Raw genomic sequence first — 9,738 nt, 5'->3', positions numbered from 1 at the left:
ACACAAAGCAGTGAAGACTAATGGTCGAGCAGAGGGCTGAGATTTTTTGGACCACCAGCCAATGACTAAAATGTTAATAAGTAGAAAGGAAATTGACTATGAAAGTAAATTAACAAGAAACATAAAAACAACCAGGAATAACTGCTATGAGCATATAAAAAGAAAGAGGATGAATGAAGTGTGTGGGAGACTTGGAGGATGCTACTGGGGGAGTGACAATGGGGAACAGAGAAATGAAAGGTAAGTTTTTGCATTGATCTTCATGGTGAAAGACACTCTTAATATCTCAAAGCTAATAGATAAGCAAGGTGCTAATGGGAGGAAGCATTTTTCAGAGTCTCCATCACTAGTGACAAAGTCATTAACAAATTAGTGGGACTAAAAGCAGAAAATATGTCAGGATCTGATGACTCACAATGAATGGATTTAAGGGAAGTGGCTGCAACGATGCTGGAGGCATTGATCAAAATATCACTGAAATTATTGCATTCCAGGAATGTTCTGGCAGACTGGGAAAGTGTTAACACGATGCCCTTGTTCAAGAAGGAAGGGTGACTGCAATTAGGGAACAATAGGCCTGTTAGCCTAAGATATGCCATTGGAAAATGTGCTACAGTCCACTATGTAGGAATAAATAACAGGACATTTTGGAAAGTTTAATTCAACCAGAATCAACATTGTTTTGTGAAGGAGAAATAAAGTTTGACAAATTTGCAAGAGTTCTTTGAGGATATGATTAGATTACTTACAGTGTGGAAATAGGCCCTTCGGCCCAACAAGTCCACACCTAGCCTCTGAAGAGCAACCCACCCAGACCCATTCCCCTACATTTACCCCTTCACCTAACACTAAGGGCAATTTAGCATGGCCAATTCACCTAACCTGCACATCTTTGGACTGTGGGAGGAAACCAGAGCACCTGGAGGAAACCCACGCAGATACGGGGAGAATGTGCAAACTCCACACAGACAGTTGCCCGAGGTGGGAATTGAACCTGGGTCTCTGGCGCTGTGAGGCAGCAGTGCTAACTGCTGTGCTACCGTGCACAGGGGATATAGATGGTTTCAGTAAGTGAGCAAAAAATTGCCGGATGGAATTTTAAATAGGAAAGTACGAGGTCATGTACATTAGTAGGAAGAATCAAAGGACAGACTATTATTCAAATGGTGAGAGACACCAAAAAGTGCAGCACAAAGAGATCTAGGTATTCTTGTGCATGAAACAAAAAATAGCATTTGGATGCAGAATGTAATTGAGGATACAAATGGAATTTTAGTATTTGTCATTAAGGGTTAGAGTTTAAAGGTATGGAGGTTTTGTCAGAACTCAACGGGATGTTGGTGAAGCTGTATCTGGGGTGCTCTGTATAGTTTGGGCCCATATTTAAGAATGGATGTCTTGGCATTGGAGGCAGTTCAAACTGGATTCACAAATCTAATTCTTAAGATGAGGAGTTGACTTATCAAGAACAGCTAAAATTAGATTACTTACAGTGTGGAAACAGGCCCTTCGGCCCAACAAGTCCACACCAACACGCTGAAGCGCAACCCACCCATACATTTACCCATTTGGCATGGCCAATTCACCTGACCTGCACATCTTTGGACTGTGGGAGGAAACCAGAGCACCCAGAGGAAACCCACACAGACACGGGGAGAATGTGCAAACTCCACACAGTCAGTCGCCTGAGGCAGGAATTGAACCCAGGTCTCTGGCGCTGTGAGGCAGCAGTGCTAGCAATTGTGCCACAGTGCTGCCTATAGGTTAGGGCTTAATACATTACAGCTTAGAAGAATGATGGGTAATCTAAACATGCAAAAATGGAGGAGCTTTGACAGAGTAAATGTTAAGAAGAAACTAAAACTTGAGCTAAGGGGCATAGTTACAGAATAAAGGAACAATTATTTAAAACTGTGATGCAAAGGAACCTATTTATCTAGAAGATAGTAGATATCTGGAATTCTTTACTGAAGTGAGTTGTGGATGCTAGAATAAAAACATTTTTTAAGATATTTACAAATATAGTGGACAGATGATTGGAATATCAAGGAATTGACGTCTATGATGAGTGGGCATGAAAGAGAAGCTGAAGCCTGAAGCAAATCAACCATCATTTTGCTGAATGATGGGTCAGGCAGGAGGAGTCAAATGGCCTACTCCTGCTCTGGAGATGGCAGTGTTGGACTGGGGTGTACAAAGTTAAAAAAATCATGTAACACCAGGTTATAGTCCAACAGATTTAATTGGAAGCACACTAGCTTTCAGAGCGCCACTCTTTCATCAGATGTTTGAAGGAACGGTGCTCCGAAAGCTAGTGCTTCCAATCAAACCTGTTGGACTATAACCTGGTATTATATGGTTTTTTAACTTTGTACACCTGCTCCTACTTCTTCTGAACTTACAGAGAGAATGGAGGTCTAGTTGCAATATTCTGGACATCAATGTATGCCCCACCAAAATGTTTTTTTATGCATCAGATATTTAAGGAGATTTATGAAAAGGGCAGACAAATGATATTATGATCAAAAAATACACTCAATTTCTTTGGCACACTCAAAAAGAGCTCTTTACGGCAAACGCTTACCTTGCAAAAAGTAAAAGATTTTCATTCAAGATTTTAAATGGATTTTATTTGGTCTTGGATCTCATGAGCATCACACCCTTAAGTTATTTATTTATGCAAAAATCACATTATTGTGTGTTCTAAACCATGAGTTCTGAATCTCAGACATGCCACACAAAGGATGTAGAAAAAAACACTAAACAGAAAGCAAATCACTCTTGATCTATCTCTTTAAAAAAACTAAAATAACTGCAGACGCTGGAAATCAGAAACAAAAACAGAAATTGCTGGAAAATCTCAGGTCTGGCAACATCTGTGGAGAGAAGTCAAAGATAACGTTTTGGGTCCTGTGACCCTGCTTCAGAACTCATGGTAGCTTGGAAAGAGTTGTTTTATATGCAAAAGATAGGGTGGGGAGTGGGGGTGAGCAGTAAATCATAGGTGGAGATAGAGCCCAAAGAGAGAACAGAACAGTTGGCCAGACAAAAGAGTGGCTAATGGTCAGCCTAGGAAAATGAATGCCTGCTAATGGGTCTATTAGTGGCTAACAATGGGTTATGTAATAGCAGACAATGTGATAACGAGGCTGGTTTGTGGGGATTGTACTAAGCACAAGGAAGATGGTGCCTCAAGTCCTAAAATTGTTTGATTTGATATTGAGTCCAGAAGGCTGCAGATATCCAAATGGAAAATGAGGTGCTGTTCTTCCAGCTTGCACTGACCTTTGCTAGAATACTGCAGCAAGCTTGAGCCAAAGATGTTGGTGAGGGAACAATGTGGTATGTTTAAGTGGCAGGCAACAGGAAGCTCAGGGTCTTTTTTGTGATCAGAATATAGGTCGTTTGTGAAGCAGTAGTCAGCCAGTCTACAGTTTGTTTCCCCAAAGCAGGGGGGACCACATTGTGAGCAGCAAATGCAGGTTAGATTAAGTGAAGTGCAGATAAATTGCTACTCCATCTGGAAGATGTGTTTGGGCCCTTGGATACTGAGGGAGGAAGAAGTTAATGGGCAGGTATTATACCTTCTATGGTTGCAGGTGAAGGTGCCATGGGACTGTGGGTGGTGCTGGGGAGTGAAAGAGGAGTGGACCAGGCTGTCCCGGAAGAATTAGTCCTTGCAGAAGGCTGAAAGGGAGGATAGGGGGTTATGTGTCTGATGATGGAATCCCACTGGAAGTGTCAGAAATGGCAGCTAATGATCTTTTGGATGTGAAGGATGTGGATGTGCTGGGGGAGGAGCTGCTAGGTGAGTACAAGGGTGAAAGTGAGCACTGCAGACGCTGAAGATCAGAGTCGAAGAGTGTGCTGCTGGAAAAGCACAGCCAGTCAGGTAGCATCCAAGGAGCAGGAGAATCTATGTTTCAAGCATAAGCTCTTCATCAGGAATCTTCCTGATAGAGAGCTCATGCTCGAAACGTCAATTCCCCGCTCCTCGGATGCTGCCTGACCAGCTGTGCTTTTCCAGCATCACACTCTTCAGCGAGTACAAGGTTGACCCTATCACTGTTGTGAGAGGGAAGAGAGGGGCTGAGGGTTGAAGTGCAGGAGATGGGTCAGACCAGGCTGAGGGCCCCGTCAACTACAGTGCTGGGGAATCCTCGGTTGAGCAAGAAGGTGGACATTTCGAAGGCTTCGATGTTGAAGTTGGCATCATCAGAACAGAGGCGGAGGAAGTGGGAGAATGGAATGAAGTCCTTACAGGAAGTAGAGTGTGAGGACATACAGTCAAGGTAACTCTGGCAGTCTGTTGGTTTGTAGTGAATATTGATGGCCAGCCTAAGTCCAGAAATGGAAACAGAGATGTCAAGGAGGGGAAAGGAGGAGTCAAAGATGGACCAGATGAAGCTGAGAGTGAGGTGGAAATTGGAAGTGAAATTGATCAACTTCAAATTGCAAACAAGAGAGAGAAAAACAGTACCAATGATATCATTGATATACTGGAGAACGAGTTGTTTGTGATGGCCGGAATAAGGCTGGAACACGGAATGTTCCATGTCTCCCATAAAGAGACAGGCATAATTGGCATCCATGTGGGTACTCATGGCCACCTTTGACCATGAAACGTCTTCATTTCCTTTCAGGCATTAAGGAGCACAAGATGCAACAAGTCAGAGATATCAACAACCCATCAGAACCTTCCTCTCCTCCCCTCCCCACCCCTTCTTTCTGACTCCATCCCCACTCCCTACCCCACCTCCTGTCATGTATTCACTATCCCTTCTGACCTTTGGCTACAAAGAAACAGCCAAGCAACACGTCAATTGAACATTCAAATTTCAAAGTAATTTCGAAATGGGATATTGTCATAAGCTCTCCAGTGCAAATAAATCACTTCATAGAAAGTTTCACTACCTTCTTTATTTTTAACATCTTCAAAGTTGAGAGTGTTTCTCTCATCATTCATGGAACAGCTCTTTGTACAGCGACCACAGCTTCTGTGGTTGAATCCTATAGATGAGTTCCAATGAGCCTGTGTGGGCAATAACAGAAAGAAAGTGGCTCCTCAGTAACATGATCGATCAATCAGCAATCAAAAAACACAAAACTAAAATCTTAAAAGTTTCCAGCAAACACTGGTACATGGTATGATGCCTCTACGTAAACCCTGCATATTGTTTCTTAGAATCCCTACAGTGTGAAACCAGGCTATTAAGCCCAACAAGTCCACACCAACCCTCCGAACAGCATCCAACCCAGACCCATCCCCCTACCCTATAACCCTGAATTTCCCATGGCTAACACACCTAGCCTACATACTATGGATAATTTAGCATGGCCAATCCACCCAACCTGCACATCTTTAGACTGTGAGAGGACCTGGCGGAAACACACGCAGAAATGGAGAGAACATGCAAACTCTACACAAACAGTCGCCCAAGGGTGAAATCGAACTTGGGTTCCTGGTCCTGTGAGGCATCAGTGCTGACCACTGAGCCACCATGCTACCATTTCTCTAATTAAGATGTCTACTGTACAAGCCTTTTGGTGCATACACCGTAACAGATTATATGTGCAGCAACAGTAATAAGAACTTCTTTCCCCAATTTCAGTCCCCATGGTACCCAAGACAAGGAGTTTTTAATGATAATGTGCATGATTTATAGTCCAAGGTATGAAGTTAGAAGCTCCTGCACCTTCTGCATACTATGGAATATTGATAGGCGATTGTTACTTTGTCAGTTAGTGTCAATCTTTACAACTCATATGACATTACTTATGCCTGTCAGTCATGAATAGGATTCATTTGTAATGTTGAATGTTCAAGATTATTGCAACCAGGAGTTTTAGTTAACACAATTGATCAACGCACAAGATCCACATAAAGCACTATGTGATAGCAGATATCTTTTATTGGCTCTTTGTGGGTGTCTGTCTGATACTTTTGCCCTTTACTGGACCTCACATTACACTAAAGTGGAGGCCCCAAACACAGAGGAAAGAAATAATAATGCTACCACTCTGGGCATGTGGCAGCTATTTCCATTTCACGTGTGATATGGATGAGCATGGGTAGGCAGCACAGGTAATGGTTCACAAAGTGATTCACAGGCTCAGTTTCTATCTGCATGGAGAATAGGAAATTTCACATAAATAAGGTAAGGTTAGGTATAAATGAGATGTAAAGGCATGTAAATAGGCCTCTCACTACTCACTCGCAAATTTCTCACTTTGTTGTTCAAACCTTGAGTGAAAAATCAATTCTTTCCTTGATGCCAAGAATCTCACTGTTTAAAAATGTGTTGCTGAAAAAGCGCAGCAGGTCAGGCAGCATCAAAGGAACAGGAGAATCGATGTTTCGGGCATAAGAAGGGCTTATCTGAAGAAGGGCTTATGCCCGAAACGTCGATTCTCCTGTTCCTTTGATGCTGCCCGACCTGCTGCGCTTTTCCAGCAACACATTTTTAAACAGTGAGATTCTTGGCATCAAGGAAAGAATTGATTTTTCACTCAAGGTTTGAACAACAAAGTGAGAAATTTGCGAGTGAGTAGTGAGAGGCCTATTTACATGCCTTTACATCTCATTCATACCTAACCTTACCTTATTTATGTGAAATTTCCTATTCTCCATGCAGATAGAAACTGAGCCTGTGAATCACTTTGTGAACCATTACCTGTGTTGCCTACCCATGCTCATCCATATCACACGTGAAATGGAAATAGCTGCCACATGCCCAGAGTGGTAGCATTATTATTTCTTTCCTCTGTGTTTGGGGCCTCCACTTTAGTGTAATGTGAGGTCCAGTAAAGGGCAAAAGTATCAGACAGACACCCACAAAGAGCCAATAAAAGATATCTGCTATCACATAGTGCTTTATGTGGATCTTGTGCGTTGATCAATTGTGTTAACTAAAACTCCTGGTTGCAATAATCTTGAACATTCAACATTACAAATGAATCCTATTCATGACTGACAGGCATAAGTAATGTCATATGAGTTGTAAAGATTGACACTAACTGACAAAGTAACAATCGCCTATCAATATTCCATAGTATGCAGAAGGTGCAGGAGCTTCTAACTTCATACCTTGGACTATAAATCATGCACATTATCATTAAAAACTCCAGCAACACATGTTTAAGTTCTGATCTCCAGCAATTGCAGTCCTCACTTTCTCCAAGAATCTCACTGTCCCAATCTTGCCACATTTTCCCGTATGACTTGCCATTGTCCATATTATTCAGAGTCTGGAAAAATCCAGCCCCTAGTTTTCTATCATTACTGACTTGCATTGTCTAGTTTTATTTCAAAATTCCAACATCCACCTTTCCTTAATCACACTTTTCTTATCTAGAAACTTTAGTTACTCACAAATTGAATGCTTACATTTATCAGAACACTCTAGTTATAAGTGTTGGTGTTGCTGTCGTTACGCTTTTCATATTGCTGAATAGCATGAAACTACATTTAGACTTCTATTGGTATAGTTTCTGCCTTTCTGAAGAATGAACAATATGTGGCCCATCTGTAGGAATCAAGGAGCAATAAGCAACTACAGCTCAGCAAAGACTTTAACAAATTAAGAAAAACCACATCAGTCCTGCAGCAAACAAAAACAAGTGTTCGAATATGATTGTGCCATGAACTGATCTAAACGCTATAGTCAGAATGTCTCATTAAATGAAGCAACCCAGTGAAGTGGTTAAGTGTAATTTCAGACACTTTCAACAAAGCAACGAGGATGATTATAATCTGCCTCTACAGATGCTGGAGTGAACTGAAGAAGCTAATAAGTGTAATAACATAGAACAGTGACCAACAATCATGCAATTATTCTGTGCACACACATTCCTCTCAGTAGCTCTCCAGCATGATTCTTTGAATGTATAATAGTTATTCATACTGATTCAAAATCTGAAAGTGAGGCTATGTGGACACTATAAAAGCTGAAGAGGTGAATTCAAAAATCAACGGAGTTTTGTTGAAATTTCAGGGATGGGCTTATTTACATGGGCTACCAATAAGGTTTTCATTCATAGCTGCAAAGTACAGGTTATGGTAAACTTCTTTCAGACACTCCTCATGTTCTTCAGTTCACTTATGCTGCTCTTCTGTTCAGTATTGCCAAGTTATCATTCATGCCTTGATAACTAATATCCAAAACATGTTTTAGCTTGGTAGCTGAACAGAAGTAGACTTCATTCGTTAACACTCAGAGAACAGATTCTTAGAGTACAAGAATGTTTCCGAATGCTGAATGAGCCTATAATCAATTCATTCACAAGCTGCTTTTTTATAGTTTAGAGAAATTCTAACTGGAGCCCATTAATAGTTTGGAGAAACTCTTACTAGAGCCCATTAAGAATATTTCTCATCTGTAGAATGTTGTAGCACAACTAAGTTTGACTAATTGCTGTAGTTCAGCATTATATGTACACGGCATTTGTTTAACAAGTCACTGATAGCAGGTGAAAGTGAGGACTGCAGATGCTGGAGATCACAGTCAAGATTAGAGTGGTGCTGTAAAAGCACAGCAGGTCAGGCAGCTGCTCGGATGCTGTCTGACCTGCTGTGCTTTTCCAGTACCGCTCTAAGTCACTGATAGCAGTCAGCTCACCTGACAAACCTTCTCAATCGAGAAAAGAAGTGTATAATAAGATACTATAAGACAAATTATAGAGTAACAATGAAGTTCTAGAAATCTGATTATAGATAAGGCAAAATGCCAACAGATTTGTGGATGGGCTGTTGCAAAATGGAGTGGATTTTGGTTACCGTGGGATCTTATGCTAATCCCTTATGTTCTAATGAATCCTCAGTAGAGCTCTCACCAGCTAAAAGGCTCAGGAACTCTACAGCTAAAAGCAATTGATGCCAGATGGCATTGATTACCTTGTTTATCTCAGCAAATTACTCCTTTCAAAGTTAAAAATATTTTTTTCTGTTTTCTTAGTCCTGCAAGGGCCTCAGGGATCTTCTGGTGAAGAGGTTGATAACAGTTTTGCCCTACTCATATAGATTGGAGTAAGCATCACTGAAGGAGTCTTATTGGCAGTCCACCTTGAACATGTAAATAAACCCATCCCTGAAATTTCATCTCTCTTACATTTTACTGGACAGGAAGGTCAAGGTTCTGCTCCACACACTTTTCAGCAGTAAGTGAGTCCAAGGAAGAATCCTAAATCTATGAGAGCATTTTGATTGTTACCATTGCATTAATATTAAATCATTTTTGTGTAGAGTTATAAGAGGTCATGCTGTAAAGCTGACAGCCTAGTGCGTTGAAGCCAAATGCAACAAAATCAAACAACTTTATCGACTTTTTACAATGTTTCAAAGATTAAGAGAAATGAGGGATTAGTACCATTCCTGCATTTAAACAATGATACACAGTGAAAGCAAGGCAACTCACCATGTTTGCTTTGACAGCACTTTCCAAAGTTGTGATCTCTACCATCTTGAAAACCAAATGCAAGAGAAATACACCACGTGTAAGTTCCCTTCCAAACCACACACCAGACTGATTGGAACTATTTCAATATTCCTCACTATTGCTAAATGAAAATCCTGATCACCCTTTTTAACAGCATTGAGGGTGTTACTGGGGGCAATACACCAAGGTTTACAATGGTTCAAAGAGGCAACTTACTACTATCCTCTCCAGAGCAATTAGGGAATGGCATTTTGTTGGTTGAATCATTGACACCCATTTCCCATGAATAAATGAACAAGAAATA

The sequence above is a fragment of the Chiloscyllium plagiosum genome, unplaced genomic scaffold (assembly GCF_037043375.1).
Source record: "Chiloscyllium plagiosum isolate Xiang-an unplaced genomic scaffold, Cpla_swu_hap1 HiC_scaffold_2, whole genome shotgun sequence".
Taxonomy (NCBI): Eukaryota; Metazoa; Chordata; class Chondrichthyes; order Orectolobiformes; family Hemiscylliidae; genus Chiloscyllium; species Chiloscyllium plagiosum.
Note: the sequence above shows the minus strand (reverse complement) of the source record.